This window comes from Microtus oregoni, unplaced genomic scaffold (genome assembly GCF_018167655.1).
Source record: "Microtus oregoni isolate MIOR12 unplaced genomic scaffold, Mior012 000007F_ref0000211, whole genome shotgun sequence".
Taxonomy (NCBI): domain Eukaryota; kingdom Metazoa; phylum Chordata; class Mammalia; order Rodentia; family Cricetidae; genus Microtus; species Microtus oregoni.
Window position 1 is genome coordinate 10,254,883 of NW_024543066.1, and position 22,673 is coordinate 10,277,555.

Here is a 22,673-nt window from a genome sequence, read left to right on the forward strand (position 1 = left end):
ATGAGTCCCTTGGATCCACATTTCCCAGTTCCTGTCCCCCAAGTCCACACCAGTGATTTGGTGAGAAGCAGTAATGTTACCACAATGGAACATGACCTTTCAGGCTAGAAATTTAGCCAATGCTTTATTTTTTTATTGTTTAAATTTTCTTATTATGTTTTACTTATTTGAATAATAAATGTATTTGAAAACAGTGCCCCAGAGTAAAGAATATCCCTCTGTGTGCGCCACAGGATATGTGTGTGTGTGTGCCACAGAATGTGTGTGTGTGTGCCACAGGATGTGTGTGTGCCACAGGATGTGTGTGTGTGCCACATGGTGTGTGTGTGCTACAGGATGTGTGTGTGTGTGCCACAGGATGTGTGTTTGCCACAGGATGTGTGTGCCACAGGGTGTGTGTGTGCCACAGGGTGTGTGTGGGCCACAGGGTGTGTAGTGTGTGTGCCACAGGGTGTGTGTGTGCCACAGGGTGTGTGTGTGTGTGCCACAGGGTGTGTGTGTGTGTGCCACAGGATGTGTGTGTGTGCCACAGGATGTGTGTGTGCCACAGGGTGTGTGTGTGGCACAGGATGTGTGTGTGCCACAGGATGTGTGTGTGTGTGTGCCACAGGATGTGTGTGTGCCACAGGGTGTGTGTGGGCCACAGGGTGTGTGTGTGTGTGTGCCACAGGGTGTGTGTGTGCCACAGGGTGTGTGTGTGTGTGCCACAGGGTGTGTGTGTGTGTGCCACAGGATGTGTGTGTGTGCCACAGGATGTGTGTGTGCCACAGGGTGTGTGTGTGGCACAGGATGTGTGTGTGCCACAGGATGTGTGTGTGTGTGCCACAGGATGTGTGTGTGCCACAGGGTGTGTATGTGCTACAGGATGTGTGTGTGTGCCACAGGGTGTGTATGTGCTACAGGATGTGTGTGTGTGCCACAGGGTGTGTGTGTGCTACAGGATGTGTGTGTGTGTGCGACAGGGTGTGTGTGCCACAGGGTGTGTTTGTGCCACAGGGTGTGTGTGTGTGTGCCACAGGGTGTGTGTGTGTGTGTGTGTGCCACAGGGTGTGTGTGCCACAGGGTGCGTGTGTGCCACAGTGTGTGTGTGTGTGTGCCACAGTGTGTGTGTGTGTGCCACAGGGTGTGTGTGTGTCACAGGGGGTGCGTGTGTGTGTACCACAAGGTGTGTGTGCCACAGGGTGTGTGTGTGTGTGCCACAGGGTGTGTGTGTGCCACAGGGTGTGTGTGTGTGCCACAGGATGTGTGTGTGTGTGCCACAGGGTGTGTGTGTGCCACAGGGTGTGTGTGTGTGTGTGCCACAGGGTGTGTGTGTGCCACAGGGTGTGTGTGTGTGTGTGACAGGGTGTGTGTGTGTGTGTGTGCCACAGCGTGTGTATGTGTGTGCCACAGGATGTGTGTGTGTGTGTGTGCCACAGGGTGTGTGTGTGTGCCACAGCGTGTGTGTGTGTGCCACAGGGTGTGTGTGTGTGTGTGCCACAGGGTGTGTGTGTGTGTGCCACAGGATGTGTGTGTGTGTGTGTGCCACAGGATGTGTGTGTGCCACAGGATGTGTGTGTGCCACAGGATGTGTGTGTGTGCCACATGGTGTGTGTGTGCTACAGGATGTGTGTGTGTGCCACAGGATGTGTGTGTGTGCCACAGGATATGTGTGTGTGTGCCACAGGGTGTGTATGTGCTACAGGATGTGTGTGTGTGTGCCACAGGGTGTGTGTGCAACAGGATGTGTGTGTGTGTGACAGGGTGTGTGTGTGTGTGTGCCACAGCGTGTGTGTGTGTGCCACACGGTGTGTGTGTGTGTGTGTGCCACAGGGTGTGTGTGTGCCACAGCGTGTGTGTGTGTGTGTGCCACACGGTGTGTGTGTGCCACAGGGTGTGTGTGTGTGTGCCACAGGGTGTGTGTGTGTATGTCACAGGGTGTGTGTGTGTGTGCGCCACAGGATGTGTGTGTGTTTGCCACAGGGTGTGTGTGTGCCACAGGGTGTGTGTGTTTGTGCCACAGGGTGTGTGTGTGCCACAGGGTGTGTGTGTGTGTGTGCCACAGGGTGTGTTTGTGCCACAGGGTGTGTGTGTGTGTGTGCCACAGGGTGTGTGTGTGTGTGCCACAGGATGTGTGTGTGTGGCACAGGATGTGTGTGTGCCACAGGGTGTGTGTGTGGCACAGGATGTGTGTGTGCCACAGGATGTGTGTGTGTGTGTGCCACAGGATGTGTGTGTGCTAGAGGGTGTGTATGTGCTACAGGATGTGTGTGTGTGTGCCACAGGGTGTGTGTGTGCTACAGGATGTGTGTGTGTGTGTGCGACAGGGTGTGTGTGTGTGCGACAGGGTATGTGTGTGTGCGACAGGGTGTGTGTGTGTGTGCCACAGGGTGTGTGTGTGCCACAGGGTGTGTGTGTGTGTGTGCCACAGGGTGTGTGTGTGTGTGTGCCACAGGGTGTGTGTGTGTGTGTGCCACAGGGTGTGTGTGTGTGTGTGCCACAGGGTGTGCGTGTGTGTGTACCACAAGGTGTGTGTGCCACAGGGTGTGTGTGTGTGTGTGCACGCCACAGGGTGTGTGTGTGCCACAGGGTGTGTGTGTGTGTGCCACAGGGTGTGTGTGTGTATGCCACAGGGTGTGTGTGTGTGTGTGTGTGCCACAGGATGTGTGTGTGCCACAGGGTGTGTGTGTGTGTGCCACAGGGTGTGTGTGTGCCACAGGGTGTGTGTGTGTGTGCCACAGGGTGTGTGTGCGCCACAGGATATGTGTGTGTGTGCCACAGAATGTGTGTGTGTGCCACAGAATGTGTGTGTGTGTGCCACAGGATGTGTGTGTGCCACAGGATGTGTGTGTGTGCCACATGGTGTGTGTGCTACAGGATGTGTGTGTGTGCCACAGGATGTGTGTGTGTGCCACAGGATGTGTGTGTGTGCCACAGGGTATGTGTGTGCCACAGGATGTGTGTGTGTGTGCCACAGGGTGTGTGTGTGTGTGTGCCACAGGGTGTGTGTGTGTGTGCCACAGGGTGTGTGTGTGTGTGTGCCACAGGATGTGTGTGTGTGTGCGACAGGGTGTGTGTGTGTGCCACAGGGTGTGTGTGTGCCACAGGGTGTGTGTGTGCCACAGGGTGTGTGTGTGTGTGCCACAGGGTGTGTGTGTGTGTGCCACAGGGTGTGTGTGTGTGTGTGCCACAGGGTGTGCGTGTGTGTGTGCCACAGGGTGTGCGTGTGTGTGTACCACAAGGTGTGTGTGCCACAGGGTGTGTGTGTGTGTGTGTGTGTGCGCGCGCCACAGGGTGTGTGTGTGCCACAGGGTGTGTGTGTGTGTGTGCCACAGGGTGTGTGTGTGTATGCCACAGGGTGTGTGTGTGTGTGTGTGCCACCGGATGTGTTTGTGCCACAGGGTGTGTGTGTGTGTGCCACAGGGTGTGTGTGTGCCACAGGGTGTGTGTGTGTGTGCCACAGGGTGTGTGTGCGCCACAGGATATGTGTGTGTGTGCCACAGAATGTGTGTGTGTGTGCCACAGAATGTGTGTGTGTGTGCCACAGGATGTGTGTGTGTGCCACATGGTGTGTGTGTGCTACAGGATGTGTGTGTGTGCCACAGGATGTGTGTGTGTGCCACAGGATGTGTGTGTGTGTGCCACAGGGTGTGTGTGTGCCACAGGATGTGTGTGTGTGTGCCACAGGGTGTGTGTGTGTGTGCCACAGGGTGTGTGTGTGTGTGCCACAGGGTGTGTGTGTGTGTGTGCCACAGGATGTGTGTGTGTGTGCCACAGGATGTGTGTGTGCCACAGGGTGTGTGTGTGTGTGTGCCACAGGGTGTGTGTGTGTGTGTGCCACAGGGTGTGTGTGTGTGTGTGCCACAGGGTGTGTGTGCCACAGGGTGTATGTGTGTGTGCCACAGGGTGTGTGTGTGTGTGTGTGTGCCACAGGGCGTGTGTGTGCCACAGGGTGTGTGTGTGTGTGTGTGCCACAGGTTTTGTGTGTGTGTGTGCCACAGGATGTGTGTGTGTGTGCCACAGGATGTGTGTGTGCCACAGGGTGTGTGTGTGCCACAGGGTGTGTGTGTGCCACAGGGTGTGTGTGTGTGTGTGCCACAGGGTGTGTGTGTGTGTGCCACAGGGTGTGTGTGTGTGTGCCACAGGGTATGTGTGTATGCCACAGGGTGTGTGTGTGTGTGCCACAGTGTGTGTGTGTGCCACAGGGTGTGTGTGTGTGTGCCACAGGGTGTGTGTGTGCCACAGGGTGTGTGTGTATGTGCCACAGCGTGTGTGTGGGTGTGCCACAGGGTGTGTGTGTGCCACAGGGTGTGTGTGTGTGTGCCACAGGGTGTGTGTGTGTGTGTGTGCCACAGGGTGTGTTTGTGTGCCACAGGGTGTGTGTGTGCCACAGGGTGTGTGTGTGTGTGTGTGTGCCACAGGGTGTGTGTGTGTGTGCCACAGTGTTTGTGTGTGTGTGCCACAGGGTGTGTGTGTGTGTGTGCCACAGGGTTTGTGTGTGTGTGTGTGCCACAGGGTGTGTGTGTGTGTGCCACAGGGTGTGTGTGTGTGTGCCACAGGGTGTGTGTGTGTGTGTGCTACAGGGTGTGTGTGTGTGCCACAGGGTGTGTGTGTGTGCCACAGGGTGTGTGTGTGTGTGCCACAGGGTGTGTGTGTGTGCGCCACAGGATATGTGTGTGTGCCACAGAATGTGTGTGTGTGTGCCACAGAATGTGTGTGTGTGTGCCACAGGATGTGTGTGTGTGCCACATGGTGTGTGTGTGCTACAGGATGTGTGTGTGTGCCACAGGATGTGTGTGTGTGTGCCACAGGATGTGTGTGTGTGTGTGCCACAGGGTGTGTGTGTGCCACAGGATGTGTGTGTGTGTGCCACAGGGTGTGTGTGTGTGTGCCACAGGGTGTGTGTGTGTGTGCCACAGGGTGTGTGTGTGTGTGTGCCACAGGATGTGTGTGTGTGTGCCACAGGATGTGTGTGTGCCACAGGGTGTGTGTGTGTGTGTGCCACAGGGTGTGTGTGTGTGTGTGCCACAGGGTGTGTGTGTGTGTGTGCCACAGGGTGTGTGTGCCACAGGGTGTATGTGTGTGTGCCACAGGGTGTGTGTGTGTGTGTGTGTGCCACAGGGTGTGTGTGTGCCACAGGGTGTGTGTGTGTGTGTGTGCCACAGGTTTTGTGTGTGTGTGTGCCACAGGATGTGTGTGTGTGTGTGCCACAGGATGTGTGTGTGCCACAGGGTGTGTGTGTGCCACAGGGTGTGTGTGTGCCACAGGGTGTGTGTGTGTGTGTGCCACAGGGTGTGTGTGTGTGTGCCACAGGGTGTGTGTGTGTGTGCCACAGGGTATGTGTGTATGCCACAGGGTGTGTGTGTGTGCCACAGTGTGTGTGTGTGCCACAGGGTGTGTGTGTGTGTGCCACAGGGTGTGTGTGTGCCACAGGGTGTGTGTGTATGTGCCACAGCGTGTGTGTGGGTGTGCCACAGGGTGTGTGTGTGCCACAGGGTGTGTGTGTGTGTGCCACAGGGTGTGTGTGTGTGTGTGTGCCACAGGGTGTGTTTGTGTGCCACAGGGTGTGTGTGTGCCACAGGGTGTGTGTGTGTGTGTGTGTGTGTGCCACAGGGTGTGTGTGTGTGTGCCACAGTGTTTGTGTGTGTGTGCCACAGGGTGTGTGTGTGTGTGTGCCACAGGGTTTGTGTGTGTGTGTGTGCCACAGGGTGTGTGTGTGTTTGCCACAGGGTGTGTGTGTGTGTGCCACAGGGTGTGTGTGTGTGTGCCACAGGGTGTGTGTGTGTGTGTGCTACAGGGTGTGTGTGTGTGCCACAGGGTGTGTGTGTGTGCCACAGGGTGTGTGTGTGTGTGCCACAGGGTGTGTGTGTGCCACAGGGTGTGTGTGTGTTCCACAGGGTGTGTGTGTGTGTGTGTGTGCTACAGTATATGCATGCAGATCAGAGAGCAATTCGTGGGACTTGATGCTTTCCTTCCACAGTGTGGGCCTGGCGATTGAACTCAGGTCATCAAGCTTAGCCGCAAGCGCCTGTACCTGCCTAGTCATCTCACCGACCCAAGGCTTTAAAGAGCAAAATAGATAGTCGTGAGTCATAGGAGATGTCTGAACTTCAAGCCTGAGGTAACAACTTACATAAAACTGTCAAACGTCAGATTCAGGAAGTGACTGCATCAGAGAACCAGGCCCTCGGATATAAACTTTACTTCTCTTGGGCCAGGGAACTCTTCCAGGCCCTGAAGAAAGATCAGGCATCACGTGAAGGTTGTGTTCTAGTGCAGAAACTGCTTCCCAAAGACTGGAAAACCCTGTGTGTGCAGCAGACAGGCGAGGCTGGGGACATGGGATGGAGGCCCCCAAGTCCACTGATGGCTGGGCTCGTGACACAGCCAGGACCCCGGGGAACCTGATTGTTGGGACCATTTGGAGTCCTGGCCTCCAGTTGCTCTTCCCTGTTAGCGATCTTTTCTTTCCTTCTGATTTGAGTTACTGAAAGCTGTGTCAAAATTGTTTACCAGCTCTGCTTCACGAGCACGAGTTGCCTTGGCCTTGAGGATCAGAGGATAAGGTTTCCACCTGTTGGCCCACCTGACTGTTGGGTATATAAGCCTTCGTGGTGCTATTGAATAAAGGGCTTCTTACCAGTGACTAGAGGTCCAAGTCTCTGTCTCTCTGTCTGTGTGTGTCTTTGTGTGTTTCAACCTCCAGTCCCTTGCCTGAAGCTCGCGAACTGTATGGTGGCGCATAGAGCGCAGACGGCGTGGTGGTGCGTGGCACCTGGTGGCTTGTGTGCCATCTTTTTTTTTCTTCACCGTCTCCCTCACAGAGGAGGAAGTGGGATGGAGGTGGTGGGAGCCCACACTTCCATTTCCATCACACACTAGAGAAATTAAATGGTAAGAATAAACACAGGACGCTCGGGGACAGAAGATAAAAGAGGCCTCCGGATTCTTCCCAGTTCTCATCCTCCTCCGACCTTTTGATTCTGTGCCAGACCAGCAGGTCTTCCTGTATTTAAGCTTCTCCTCCTCCTGCAGAGGAAGGCTCAGAACTGATTTTTGCTTAAGATCAAACCCAAGGAGGCTGGGAGTGTAGCCCTGTTGGTAGTGCTTACCCAGCATGCACAAAGCCCTGAGTTTGATCCCCAGCACTGCATAAACTGTGTGGTTGCGCTTACCACTCAACCCAGCACTAAGGAACTGAAGGCTGGAGGTCAAGAGTTCAAGATCATCCTCTACTAAGTAGTGAGTTGGAGGAAAGCCTGGGCTACAGCAGAGCCTGTCTTTACAAAACAACCAACCAAAAAGCCTGAAAGCAAGTGCAGGGCCTCATGTACACAAGTGTACACAAGGCAAGTTTTCTATCGTTTGACCTACATCCTGAGCCCCCAGACTCAGAGCTTCAATTTTTTTTTTTTTTTTTTTTTTTGGTTTTTTGAGACAGGGTTTCTCTGTAGCTTTTGGTTCCTGTCCTGGAACTAGCCCAGCAGAGCTTCAGATTTTGTTTTATTTCATTTATGTATTGGTTTTACGTATAGATGTGCGTTTCTGTGGTCGTGTGCATGTGATGTGGCTTGCACGTGGACATGCGCATGTGCCGTGGCATGCGCGCGCGGAGGCTAGAGGACAATTTGCTGGAGCTGGTTCTTTCCCCCTACCGTATGGCTTCCAGGGATTGAGCTCAGTCGCCAGACTTTTCCCACTGTGCCATCTTGGTCCTGCCCATACTAAAAGACTCAGACTTTTAACAAGAACCAAACCACAGTGACCTCAGAATATCCATCTTTTCTGAATCTAACAGGAAAGTGGGCCAGTGGCTGGCATGTGCACCAGGAAGTGGTGTCCTCTTGGTGTCCCCCCTCGGAAGGACAGACACCTCTCAGGGCTTCTCTTGGCCTTTCCTAGAAGGGCTGCTGAGAACACAAGGAACCTGCTGGAAATAGTGGATGATGTTTCAAAAGCTCCCAACTGCTTCTACTTACAAATACCAGGGGGGAATCAGGGACTGGTCCTCCCCAGAGCTGGGCTAACCCACATCCCCAAAGGGCTCCGGAGCGATCCGGGATGCCAATTTCCGGCTGTACGTCTAGGGCTCTGTGTCTAGAGGCCCAGGGTGATCTCTGTGTCCATTTCGTCTAAGCTGTCACCCTTCAAGTATGGAGGCAGAACTTCATTGCTGAGGTCTGAGGGCAGGTCCTAGGATACCTGGTATGGGCAGGACCTGGGGGAGCCCATGCGAGTATGGCCTGGAGAGTTCTGCCTTCTCTGGGGCCTCACTGTCTTCTGGTTTTTTGTATTGCTTCTTTGCCTTTTCTTTTTATTATTCAGTTTGATTTGTTTCTCACCATCAAAGGGAAGCCAGCTCTTTCTTCCTGCCTACAAGGCGGTCTCTTGTTTTTGTTTTGTTTTTTTATTGTTGTTGTTTGCTGTGCTGGGGTAGAAGCCAGGATGTTATGCTCGGCAGCCACTGACCCACACTCCCAGGCTTTATCTGGGTTTTAATTCGATAATTTATCAGTTTAGGGCAACAGACTTGCTGGAGAATGTGTTTCCTTACGTTTCCTTATGTTCTTAGGGAAACTCCCTGGATCGCTGTATAATTTATCCCCCTGTCTCAGATGTCTTCCAAACAAACGTCTGTTCCTGCCCCACCCTTGTCAGCATTAATGAGTTGGGGAGTAGAGTCTTGTATTCTGGTGTTCTTTGTCCATAAAACTCTCCTAGCTAATAATGCCTTCAAAACATAAGCCAGAGATGAACTTTTCAAGCCACATCCCCATCCCATGGAAGCTTAATATCCCCTTACCTTCTTTTTTGTTTGTTTTTAGAGACAGGGTTTCTCTATGTAACTGCAATAGCTGTCTTGGAACTCACTTTGTACACCAGGCTGCCCTTGAACTCACAGAGATCCACCTATCTCTGCCTCCCAAGAATGCTGGGATTAAAGGAGTACACCACCACCGCCTAGCCCCCCTAGCTTCTTGAAACTGTCATAGAAGCTATACTTGGTGGCTCACACCTGTAAACCTAACCCTTGGGAGGCTGAGGCAGGAGGATTACCACTGGTTTGAGGCCAGCCTAGAGTTCCAGAGCTGTCTAGGCTACAAGGAAGACTCCATATCAAAAATTTTAAATAAGAAAAGGAAGGAAGAAAATAAAGAGAATCCCAACTTACCACTGGGAAAAAAAAAAGGAAAGCCTTAAAATATTAATGTGTGGTGCTTTTTCATTTTGTTTCAAGATAGGATCCCTGCCCCAGGCTGGCCTCAAACTCTCAATGGAGCCAAGGACTACTACTGTCTTGTGGCCCTGACTGGGTTCATTTTCTCCACTGACTAAAAAATTATAAGATTATAAGGCAGGAGAAATCTCAGATACAGCAGGCAGCAACAGGTGACAAACTGTATTACAACTGAAAAAACATATACTCACACTCATACACACACACACATACACACACACACACAGAGAGAGAGAGAGAGAGAGAGAGAGAGAGCAAAGCACCACAGAGAAAGACTCCCTGCAGAGCAGAGAGGGGCCGGAAATACATTCCCCTGACAAAAGTCCAGAGGTCCTAAGCGTCCTTGGTGGCCTGGGATGGGTCCCCATCCCCTAATGTGGGTTTGATTCTCTGAGACTAAGAAAGAGGGAGCTACAGACTCAGGACGTCAGGTGAGCATGTTCATAACTGGCCTTCCTCGTTCCCAAACCATCCTGGACTGGTCAGCCAGAAGAGGCATGCTGGTGGGAGAATAAGCCCGCCAGGCCTTTGTCTCAGGTTGGAGGCGAGGGAGAAGCCAGAGTTCACCACTTTTATTATCTCTGTGTCCCCTCTCCCCAATCTGTCACCCTGCCAGGGGTCTGTCAAGTTCCTTGTTCCTCAGGATGACCTCAACTTCGGATCCGTCCCCACCCATCTCATTTCTGGGATCACAGACCTGCAACACCACAGCCCGTTTTATAGCAGACTTTAATTCTGTTTTTCAAACAGTCTTATGTAGCACAGGGTGGCCTGATCTAGAACTCACCATGTAGCCGAGGCTAGCTTTGAAGTCCTAACCTTCTTAATTTTTTTAAGATTTGATTATTTTGTATGTATAAATGTTGTGTGTACCCTGGGAGGCCAGGTGCCCATGGGACCATGGGACAATGGTCATGAGCTAAGATGTGGCTGCTTGGAACTGAACCCAGGTCCTCGGCAAGAGCAGACTGTAGATGGCTGGGCCATCTCTCCAGCCCAGATTTTTTTATTTTTTAGATTCTTATTTATTTCAGTAGAAAAAAATTCTGTGATCTCCTTTTAAACAGACAGCAAGCCATTCTTAGTGAAGTTCACGTAAAGAGACCCTTCCAAAGACACACGTGTCTGTCCTCACACTGGAGAAGGGAAAGCACGTGACGTTCACTTCGGATGTGGCCTTGGCTTCGCAAGGAAAAGATTACTCTTCGTCATAACTCACCAATAATGCATCAGAGTCAACTCTCGAGATTCTTAGGAACAGGGAACAGCTGAGGGTGCTGACCCTTTCTGGGACTCGTGGGCCGATGACGAAGCGCAGCAGCCGGGGCGTTGGTTTCAGCTCCTCCGCCTTTCGGGTTCATCTTCATAAAGTTCAATGAAAACTTTCTGTTCCTGTTCCTACTTAATAAAAATAGCAAGAGAAGCATCCACGGAGCTAGGAGATGACAAAGCTCTGAACAGCAACTTCCATTTCACCACAGCTATGATAACGATCAGAGGACAACTCCCAAGGACCGCTTCCTTTTGGCCTTGTGTCCTTCCTGTAGTCCACTGGCCCTGCCGGGTGTGTGGTCTAGGCAGGACTCTGGCTCCCAGCAGCCCTGTTTGCCAAGTGCCACCACCTCGTACAGGTCACGGCTGACTTGACTAAAGGGGCTTGGACAGTCTTGAGAGCACTGAAGTCAGACAGCTACTGAAAGCAGAGTGGGAATTTGTCTTCTCGAGTCCATCCGTTTCCAGACGCTAAGCACCTTCAGCCTCCCACCCCTCTCTCTGCCTCCGATTCTAGGAGGAAAAGGACTCGACTTCAAAGTCCTCGCCGTCTGCTTAGGGAGAAAGGATAAATCATATAGAGCCACTTCCTTCTCTGTGCATGGGGGACTCTAATCCGAGCATCCCACCAGATGCCCTGAACTGCAGAGATTTTGAAACCAGGGTGTCCTGGTTAATGTCAGAGCCATCTGTGTGCAGGGCAGCGTGCCGGTGGGGAGCTGGATGGACCAGCACTCAGACCCCAATGTCAATATGACAATCAGCTTTGAATGCTACTGTCCAACCGGTGTTTACTAGTGCCTGGGTTTAAGTGTTTTATAGGATTTGATACCTTCAATCCACTCTGTTACACTCAGTAGATTGTTCATCGAGACAGGGTCTCCACTGTGCATCTCCAGCCGTCCTGGAACTCACTCTGTAGACCAGGCTGGCCTCGAACTCACAGAGACCCACATGCCTGTGCCTCCCAAGTGCTGGGATTAAAGACGTGTGACACTGCACCCAGCCCATTCGTTTATTTAAAAAGTATTTTCATGTATGCCAGGTAGTGGTGGCTCACGTCTTTAATTCCAGCACTTGGGAGGCAGAAACAGGAGAATCTCTGCGAGTTCAGGACCAGCCTGGTCTTCAAGTTCTAGGACAGACAGGTTCCAAAGCTGCAGAGAAACCCTGTCTTGAAAAACAAACAAAGAAAAAAAGAAGAAAAGGAAGGAAAGTGCTCTGGGCGGTGGTGACCCACTCCTCTAATCCCAGCACTATGGAGGCAGAGGCAGGAGAATTTCTATGAGTTAGACCAGGCTGGTCTACAGAGTGAGTTCCCGCATAGTTAATGCTACGCAGAGAAACCCTGTCCTGAAAAATCCAAAAAGGGAAGAAAGAAAAAGAAACACAGAGTTCCTCAGTGGCCCAGGAGTTCCAGTCTTGGCTATATGCGTGAGAAAGAGATAAAAGTAGTGTATGTCGAATAAAACCACAGATGACAAAGTTCACAGAAGTACTACCTGTAGCTAACGTCCACCCCAGATGAGTGGAGGAAACCTGGTGGTACAGATATATGGAACGCTATTTGCCCATAAAAAAAAAAAAGGAATAGGGCTGGCATAAGCTACACACCTCAAAATTGGTGCTCCAGGGCCAGCGAGCTGTCTGGGCGCTGGGAAATGCTCTTCCTGAGCAAACATGCCATTGACCCCTGGGACCCATACAATGGCAGAAGAGAGAACCAGCTCCACACCGCTGTCGGCTGGGATCCCAGTGTTTGCGATTCCACAGGTTAAAGGGGAAATTAAGATGAAACTTGCTCAGTCCAACACCTCAAGGTTCGGTGACTTTCCTTTCCTCTGCCACTGTTGGTTTTTCTCCCATCTGCCTGACCTGAAACTTTCTATATAGATCAGGGAGACCCCAAACTCACAGAAATCCCCCTGCCTCTGTTTCCTGAGTGAGTGTTGGGTTTAAGGATATAACTGTTGCACCCACTTTTCTTTAACTCTTTGAGCTAAGGTCTCATGCAGCCCAGGATGATCTCAAGTTCACTATACATCCAGGGTGGCCTAACGCCCGGCCTTCCTCCTCCACCTTCTACACACACCGCTATCTCCTTCAGTCCAAAGCTACTCCATCAGGCGTCGTTCATTCCAGAAGTATTTGCTGGATACCCACAAACACCGGGCCACTGTTCCGAGCACTGGGGCTCAGCGGTGAGCAACTGAATCTGTCCTCTTCATTTGTGACTGCCTCATCTGGGAGTGGTCCGTCTGCCCCTCCATGACGTCAGGCGCCTCCACACTCTTCTTCACACCCCCAGAGTTTGCCGCAATCATTGTTTACTGGTTGAATGTCTTTCCCTTGGCCATTGTCTGATAGAAAGGTGTGGCCTGACCATAGGGCTTGTTCCTCCATGATCAGGGCAAACTTTGATCGAGGGAAAGCTGACAGTATCTTGTGCTGGGACAAGCATTCTTTCCTCTATCTCCCCCCAGGGCCTTGCCCTGTGCCTTTTACGTGTTCACCCACTAGGGCTCCTAAGGTCTCCTTGAGTGCCTCTTCCATACATGACTTCTGAGAATGGGAACATGTAGGAGAACTGTGGAACCGCCATCTTTGAGGTGGCCAGTCAAATAAATCTAGACACTTCTTGTTACAATTGGGGAAACTGAGGCCTGAACACATCTCATGGATACATCCACAAGAATGGGCAGATTCTAGGTGAATTCCTCAACCAGGGGAGCAAACCGCAAGTTCAATTGTGCTTCTGTGTTATAAATGCTGTGGGTAATCCCAGCATTCTCACCGCAGCTCACAACTATCTGTACCTCCAGCTCTAGGGTACCTGACACCCCCATACAGACATGCAGGCAGGCAAAACACCAGCGCACATAAAATAAAACAGAACAAGACAAAAAAAAAAAAAACCCAATGATGCCGTGAATGATTTTATGGTTTTGGTCAGTGTTCAGAGTGTGTTTTCCTTTGTTAGAACTGGGGATCTAACTGCCCTGGTGTTTGGCACTGTAACACTGAGCTCCTGCACACTAATGTCTCATGGGGGCTTCTCTGAGGGTTAGGGGCTTAATATCAAATTCAGCGGACAGAGACTCTTGTGATGAGATCACGACTGAACTCCTTGAGGTGTCGGGTTGTGAAAGATGCTTAAACCTCACTCATTGGTTGTGACTTGGGCCACAGAATGAAGGAAAGAGAAAATGAAGTAGATGAAGGGGTTAGGAATGAAATTACAGGGCCAGGCGGTGGTGGTGCACGCCTATAATCCCAGTGAGTGGGAGGCAGAGGCAGAGGCAGGGGATCTCTGTAAGTTTGAGGCCAGCCCGGTCTACAAGAGCTAGTTCCGTGACAGCTAGGGCTGTTACACAGAGAAACCCTGTCTCGAAGAAACAAAAACAAAATGCATTAAATTACAGCCTGTGGTGGTGGCACTTGTCTTTAATCCCAGCACTCAGATCTCTGTGAGTTCGAGGCCAGCCAGGGCTACTAAGAGAAGCCCTGTCTTGAAAAACAAAACAAAATAAAACAGCAACAACAACAACAAAGAATCAAATTACACCCTACTTACATTTGGTACCACTGCTTTTGTGTTTTTATTTATTTCTAGTGCCAGGATTGAACCCAGTTCATCTCTTATGCAGGCAAGTACACCAAGCTCCACCCTCAAGCTACCAGGACTCTCTTTAAAACACTAAGTCCCAAACACAAGAAACAAATCCCGGTCCACAAAACAGTGGGACCTTGAATCTGTTGCCTGACTTTTTCCCCACTGCTACTGCTCCCCCCCCCCCCTCGTTGGGTAGGCCTTGAGACATAATCTCTGAACCCCTCTGTTGGATCAGAGGGTCAGCTGACCGGAAGCCAGTCCTATTGTATGTAAAAGACTCTTAACTAAACTTTCTCTATTCCAGCTGTGCCAAGTGGCCGGCAATTTAAGATCTCCCTGGAAAGAGACTCTCAACAGATCACAGTCCTGTCAGAACAGCCCAGGAAGGTCAGGCACGGGGCTCGAGACAGGTGAGTAGAAGTATTCTGTCTCTTCGGGAAGTAACCTGGTGATTCTCCCGGGAGGTGGCTTGGCTTAGGGTAAAATTAGGTCCATTTTTCGTTATAAAGAAGACATTACCAGTACTAGGCCTTTGTGCGTCTGACCTCAGTCGGTCTGCCTTGGACACAACCATGGCTACGCCACATCGGAGAAAGAAATGCAGAATGGAAGAGTTGTATTCAAGGTCATCCGGGCTGAGGGGCTGAGGTTGAGGACATGGAGGGACTGGAGGCTACCTGGGGGCTTCACTCCAGGCATTGTTAGTCTGTGTTCCAGGCTGTTCTGCCCTCCCTCCTCCACCCCACTTCTCTCTCTGTTTTTTTGAGACAAGGTTTCTCTGTGTCCTGACTGTCCTAGAACTTGCTCTGTAGACCAGGCTGACCTTGAACCCAGAGATGCATCTGCTCCTAATGCTGGGAGTGTGTACCACCACTGCCTGGCCCAGGCTGTCCTCTTTGACTGTTACTTCTATCTGCTGAGAAGACCTTGGCTGTGACTTTCACAGTGCCCCAAGAACATCTCTCTTTGCTGATGGTAGAAAGAGTCCCTGACTTGGAGTTTGGGGGCCTGGATCAGAATCTTGGGTTGACTGCTGTCAAACTAAAGAGCCCTGTCTTTGTAGACAGCTAGGCTTGGATCCTGGCTTTCCCCTGCTGATCGTATGGCCTGGGGCAAGATGTTCTCCTTGCAGAGGCTCAGCGTTCTGTTCTGACCTCTAGAGGAAACTGGTCCATTTGAGACCCACCAATCTATTCATTCTTTCCCCTAGATACTTTGTGGCAAACCTGGGGTTTGAATGTCATTTGATCCATTGAGTGTCTAAGAGGGAGCGTTGCATTAGGCAGGTGGACCACCTCCATTTCTAGGCCGCTCTGGGTTACAGAGTAAGTTCCAGGCCAGACTGGGTTACAGACTGAGACCCTGGGTCAAACAAAACAGAAAGCAAAATGTGGTTGTAGGCTTGGAATCCCAGCACTTGGGAGACAGAAGCAGGCAGATCAGGAGTTCAAGGCCAATCTCAGCCTACATATTGAATTTGAGACCAGCCTTGATTACTTGAGATCCCCATCTCTAAAAACAAAACAAAAAAAAATGTAGCTTGTTTTGGATTGAGACAAACATTGATTGCCTTGCAGTCATAGAATTCACTCATCAGTAAAGGGTATGTAAAGGTACTCACTGAAGATGAGAGAGAGAGAGAGAGAGAGAGAGAGAGAGAGAGAGAGATTGATTGATTTATTTGAGGTAGAATTGGAATGAAACCATATAAGAAACATATTTCTTATAGTTAACTTCATAAAAGAAGTACTTGCATCCTTCTTTTATGTATGTCTATGTGTATGTGTGTGTGTGTGTGCGCATGCACCTGTGTATGTGCATGTACATACACACATATGTAATCCAGAAGTCAATCAGAGCACCTACGTTGGCTTTTAGTTTAGTTTTATTTATTTGGTTGATTGGTTAGTGTTTGTTTTTGAGCTGGAGTCTCCTCATTTAGCTCCAGCTGGCCTGAAACTCACTAATAGAGCAAGCGGGCCTTGAATTTATAGAGATTTACCTGTCTCTGCAATCCAAGTACTGGATTAAAGGCGTGTGCTATCACGCCAGCTTATAAACTTTTTCTGACTTGGTTTTAGAGGCAGGGTTCTGTCAGTGAACTCGGAGCTTGCAGATTTGACTAGGATTAGCTGGCCAGGGAGCCACCTCCCTAGCATGGGGCTTGCAAGCACATGCTACCGTGCCCAGCTTTCTGATTGGTTATTTGGTAGGTAGGTTGGTTGGTTTTTCCAAAGGCTCTAGGGATGAAATTTAGGACTTTTTACTTGTATCACAAATGTATTGACTGAGCGAGTTCCCTGCCCATCTTTTGTTTCTTTCAATCCCAATGTATACCAAGTGTGAGAATCAGCCGTGGAGAATACATGCCAGTGTGGCACCATAGCCACATACACTCGAGATGCTCTGTGCAAGCTGGCAAGGGGACAGCTGTGGAGTGAGGAGCCCAGCGACACTGTGTGTCCTTGTTTGAGGTCTAGCATCTAGAGGGGAGGAGGCTAGGTCCTGACTGGCCCAAGGAGGAGCTTTGGCCCCTAATCTTGGCTAATATTGGAATCATTAGGGGAAGCCACATACGTCCTTGTCCTGATCCCAGTCACTCAGAGGCACACAGTTCTGTCTTGTTTGTTAAGAAAAGGGCTGAAGGGATAGAACTCAGTGGTAAAGTCCTTCCCTAACTGCTTAGGTTCTATATTCAGTCTCTAGCACCTAAATAAGTAAATAATCCAACCAGCCACCGGGAAGTCTAAGAGAAAGAATGCAGGAAGAAGGGCAAATTAAAGAGGTGTGACTTTATCCTGAAATCTCGTCTGTTCTGGCCCCAGAGTCCCTCCAGTGGTTCTCATGTGCAGCCAGATTTGGGGTGACTAACCTCAGGTAGTGGGCTCCAGAGGCCCTAGGACACCCTTGTCTATAAAACACCAATTCTAAACCAGGCTCAAATCTGTACTCTCATCACTTGAGAGGCTGAGGCAGGAGGAGAGTCACCAGTTTGAGACCACTTTCAGGCTAGTCTGGGGTAGAGTGAGACCCTATCTCAAACAACAACAACAAAACTCCACCCAACAAAACTGATGAAACAAATGTATTTTGGACTCACTGTGGTTTCGTATTTCCGTGGGCCTGGAGTGGTTTCTCCTTCATCCCTTATCTGATAAAGATGAGGTGGGATGAAACTTCAGAGAGAGCTCCTTATTTACAGATTCCAGGACTCGAAACAGAGAGTCAGGTTCAGTGTCCTTCCCTCAGAACGCCCTAAGGCTCAGTACACTGTCACAGTGTGACCCTATGTGAGAAATGCTTTGGCAAGTCCCCAAAGTTTGAAGGACACCAAAGCCAGCCTTGGAGACAAAGAATACAGGAGTTTGATGTGTGGAAATCTCCAGGTCGAATCTGAGCACTAAACATCTCCCACCGTTATGTTCACAGATAGTTCCAAGCCTTGGCACAGAGGCACACACACGCACACGGTTGTTTGAGTTTCTGGCTAGTAACCTTTTTAAATTCTTTTTTTTTTTTGAGACAAGGTTTCTGTGTAACTTTGGAGCCTGTCCTGGAACTCATTCTGTAGACCAGGCTGGCCTCAACTCACAGAGGTCCATTTGCGTCTGCCTCCCGAGTGCTGGGACTAAAGGTGTGCACCACTACCTCCTGGCAGTCTTTTTAAAATTCTCTAACAGGCTTTTGTTTTGTTTTATTTTGTTTGAGACAGGGTCTTTCTGTGTAGCCCTAGCTGTCCTGTAACTTACTATATAGACCATGCTAGCCCCGAACTCACAGAGATCTGCCAGCCTCCTGAGTGCAGGGATTACAGGCTTACCAAGGCAGTCTTTAATAGAGTAAGCGAATGTGTATTTTTATTTATTTTTATCTTTGTTTTCTTTCCTCCACCCCTCCTTTGATACTTGCCCCCCCCCCCTTTAGAGACGGGGTCTCACTGTGTAGACCAGGCTGGCCTCAAACTCCCAGAGATCCACCTGCCTCTGCCTTTAAGTGCTGGAATCAAAGGCGTGTGCCACTATGCCTGGCTCCCCACTCCCTTTTAAAGATGGGACTCACTACGTTGCCCAGGCTAGTTTCAAACTCATGATTCTCCTGCCTCAGCCTCCGGTGCTGGGATTACAGGTAGCCCCTGCTACACACACATACCCCGAGCTCTTATTTCTATTATCTGAGGAGACTGGAAGCATTGTTCGACGTGGAAATAAGAACTACGGGCCTCCTTTCAGAAGTGCTTTCCTCCTCTGTGCTAGGCACAGCCCTGGTAGGGCATCGGGAGGCCTGGATCTCCTGGCTAGCCAGTAGGGTTAGAGAATTCACTCTGAAATAGAGGGGGCTGGTTCCCTCAGTCACCCAAAGTACCAGAGGTTGCCCTTTAGAAACACCTCTCTAGGAGAGGCGGTTTCAGTTCTGCTGGTGGTTGGGACTTCCTTAAACACTTCTGTCATCCTGAAAATGTAAAAGTTCACCCGGCCTGGTGGCGCACACCTTTAATCCCAGAACTCAAGAGGCAGAGGTAGGCAGAGCTCTGTGAGTTTGAGGCCAGCCAGCACTGTGCAGAGAGACCCTGTTTCAAATAACCTAAATAAAGGGATAAAATGGAATTTCTTTGGTTCCCACAGCAGGGCCTGTTCGCCAGGCCTTCAAGGTGCCCTCACATTTAACGGAAATGGCCTGCTGGCATTCCCAGTCTGAAGGTCCACTGGGATGGATGGTGATTTCTTTGACAGATCTGGATAGAGCAAATGGGCATCTCTGAGTTAGAGAGAGAGAGAGAGAGAGAGAGAGAGAGAGAGAGAGAGAAGCATTCTCTAGGGGTAAGACTGCTTACCTAGTATGTTCATCCTCAATACTGCAAAAACAAAATAATAACCTCAGGGAAGCCCACCCATGGAGAATAGTTTGTAATTTCCAGTGTATGAACCAGAATTACAGGAGCCAAGAATCTTTCATCTTGCCTTTGTGTAAGTCAATTCTTTTCAATTAAATGGATTCTGTAAAATGGTTTTGTTTTGAACTCACAGAGACCCACCTGTCTCTGCTTGTGAAGTACTGGGATTAAAGGCAAGACTACCACTGCCTGGCTTGTTTTGGTTTTTAAGACAAACTCTCATGAAGCCTAGGGTGTTGTGGAAGGCCACTTGTTCATTCCTGACTGCCCAGACTCGAAATAACCACACAGAAACTGTATTAATTAAATCACTGCTTGGTCTATTAGCTTTACCTTCTTATTGGTTAGCTCTTACATCTTAATTTAACCCATTTATATTAATCTGTGTATCACCACATGGCTTACTGGTAAGGTTCTGGCTCATCTGTTCCAGGCAGTGGCTTCATGACATCTCTCTCACTCTGCCTTCTTTCTCATGCATTCACTTTAGTTTTCCCTGCCTATCTCTATTCTGCCATGCACAGGCCCAAGGCAGCTTCTTTATTAACCAATAAAAGCAACACATATACAGAAGGACTTTCCACATCACTTCCCTTTCTCTGTCTAAATAAAAAGGAAGGTTTTACCTTTAACATAGTAAAATTACATATAACAAAACAGGTATCAAGCAGGAATTACAGTTACAATATTTATATCTACTTTATCTTTTATCATAGCTAAGAAGAACTATAACTATTCTTCAATTACATCAAAGACTCCACAAGGATATTACCTAAGTAAACAGAAAGTGCATTATTAGCAGCAACTCTAGAAATGACAGAGACATCTCACTGCCTAGACAGTCACCAGAAGTTCTTCTATAACATTGGGGCACCCATCTTCAGTCTATAGGTTCATAGTACCCAGCAGACTTTTCCATCAGTTAGGAAATTTGAAGATCTGTTCTGCCTTGTAATGGCAAAGTCCATCAGTTGCTTTCTTCTGTGTCCTGCAGAATGTCTAGCAGATTCTTTCATGAAGCAGGAACCCTAAAGGACTGTCTCACCTTTAGGCAACTTTAGCAGTCATTTCTCTGTGGGTGTTGCATGTCCAGTTCATACAGCACAACATCAAGCAGTCCAGGCAAGAGCAGTTTCTTGCCCAAATGGCTAACCAACTCCATAAGGAGCCTCTTCGATGCCCATCATCCTCTTGAAGTAACTGATGCTGCCAGGAGCAGATGTGTTTCATTGTCATGAAAAGTTCTAAGTTATTAAAACGTTCTAGCCGTGTGGTGGTGGTGCATGCCTTTAATCCCAGCACTCGGGAGGCAGAGGCAGGTGGCTCTCTGAGTTGGAGGCCAGCCTGGTCTACAAGAGCTAGTTCCAGGATAGGCTCCAAAGTTACAGAGAAACCATGTCTCAAAAAAATACAAAAACAAAGTAACAAAAGACAAACAAACAAAAAAAGGAGACAAGAAGACCCTTTTATGGCCAGCTCCCTGGGCCAGCCAGCCTAGCCTAGTAGGTGAACTCCAAACCATTCAATAACTCTACCTTGGTGCTGGAGAGCTGGCTCAGTGGTTGAGAGCACTGGCTGTTCTACCAGAAGACCGGAGTCTCATTGTGGACTACTGCGCTGCATTCATCCATGTGGGCAACTAACTGGATGGCCACTCAATTTCCAAGATTCCCCAGAAGACGGTATACAGCACAGGATGCTGGTTTCCTATACTGTTTTATAAGCAGTGCGCCAAGACCTGTACATGCGGCACCCCCACAGCCTCGTGAGGCAGGTGACCGGCCAGAAGCGAGGTGTCAGAAGAGAGGCACAGCCAATCTAGCAAGTAGCAGGTGTGTTAATAGGGAGAGAGCTGCCACCACTCAGTACAAACGGGCCAGGGAGCTACAGCTCAGCTCTCCTAGGGGCTGGGAGGCAGCACACCTGGTGTTTTACTGGCATATCCCAGGCCCTGGGTTTGATGGCCACTGTCACATAAACCGGCAGTCAGGGAGCATGGCTGCGATCCCAGCGCCTGGGAGGCTGAGGCTGGAGTTTTCGGAAGTGTGTGGTGGTTAGTCTCAGTGGCATAGCAACTGAGCTGGAGGCCAGCCTGGACTACATAAGATCTTCTCTCAAAACAGCACGAACTTCGGTCAACTCAACCCTCCTAACAGCTGTGAGGAGGAGGGGGCTAATTGTCCTGTTTTAACAGGTGTGGACACTAAGTTCAGGTAAGTTTATTAGTTTCCTCGGGGCATTCATGTGACAGAAGGGGACAGTGCACTCTGCCAAGTTTTGTCCATGTTGTCTATAGTCCTGGGCTGAGCCACACGCTGAGAGCCTGCTATATGCCAGGCACATACAGTTAGTTGTCCTGGGTTCAGACAGTCCTTGTTCTGATACAGTGGTTCTCAACCTTCCTAACGCTGTGACCCATTAATACAGTTCTTCATTCTGTGGCCATCCCCAACCATAAAATTATTTTCATTGCTACTTCGTAACTGTAATTTTGCAACTGTTATGAACTGTCATGCAAAGAGCTGATATGTAGGAGATCTGATGTGTGACCCCAGGGAAAGGGTTGTTCGACCCTCAAAGGGGTTGTGAATTGCTGCTCTGGTGAGTCACATGTGCTGACATCATGGGGAGACAAGTGGGGTGGAGGGGCATGGACGTCTGTGAGATACTGGGCCAACACACAAAACCAGCCCAGCTTCAGTCTCCCCTGCGTGGGGGAGGGCAAGCAGGATGACCCTAGCTCCATCTAGTCGGACTGCCCTGAGGTAATCATCACCCTGTGTGGGGAACTGACGAGCAGTCAAGTGTCTCAAGGCCCTTCTTATCTCTGGACTTGGACCTCTCTGGGGCTTCTGTCACCACACGCCCTCTGGAGACTTTCCTTATCTCTGTTTCAGCAAACAGGCACAGGATAGGAGATGCCATCCCAGGGTGCTAACAGAACAGCCTATTCCCGCACCATTGTCAGGGCAGGATTAAGGGGCCTACCTGGAGATTCCTACACAAGTATTTAGGTTTGACTGGGTGACTCTGGTTGTGAAGGGTTTTGGAGGCGGCAGATAAGATATCCACCCCCTTAACACGTGTGTGTAGCGGTCAGAGGGCAACCTCGGGTATAGTTCCTCAGGCTCTCTACATTTTAGGGACAGCAAGATTGGTCAGTCAGTGAGCCCCAGGGATCTATTTGCCTGTCTCTACTTTTCCAGTGCTGGGGTCACAAATATGGGTGACCAAGCCCAGGTTTTTGTTTTGGTTTGGTTTTTGGTTTTTCGAGACAGGGTTTTTCTGTGTAGCCTTGACTGTCCCGGAACTCGCTTTGTAGACCAGGTTGCCTCTGCCTCCCAAGGGCTGGGATTCAAGGCATGTGCTGTCACCACCGGCATAGGTTTTTGTTTTTAATGTGGGTTTTGGGAATCAGACTCATGTCTTCATGCTTGCAAGCAGAGTTATCGCACCCGCTTTCTAATTAGGCTTTAGCAAGCCAGCTCTGGCTGCTGGGTGATTGACAGGTCTAGATTCTCCTTCATTCACTGAGGCCCTGAATTAGAGAGGTCCCTCTGGGCTTTATCACCATAAAGATCAAATTATACCTTCGTCTTCTTTATCTGTCCCAGAGTACTGAGAGAGAGAGAGAGGTAAATGCATTTATCTGTGAAAAGCGCTGAGAGAAGAGTGTGCCC

At 49.9% G+C, this 22,673-nt stretch overlaps 1 protein-coding gene across 2 annotated transcripts in view; it reads left to right on the forward strand.

Moving 5' to 3' along the window:
- The first annotated feature begins 14,411 nt into the window (after nucleotides 1-14,411).
- Nucleotides 14,412-22,673, forward strand: part of Srgn (serglycin) — a 37,339-nt gene continuing 29,077 nt past the window's right edge. The window contains exon 1 of one of the 2 annotated variants that reach the window (XM_041656248.1): nucleotides 14,412-14,512. The gene's annotated coding sequence lies outside the window, so the exon portion shown is untranslated. Of the gene's footprint in view, nucleotides 14,513-21,112; nucleotides 21,207-22,673 lie in introns of those variants that run through there. The other variant, XM_041656249.1, reaches the window with a different exon arrangement.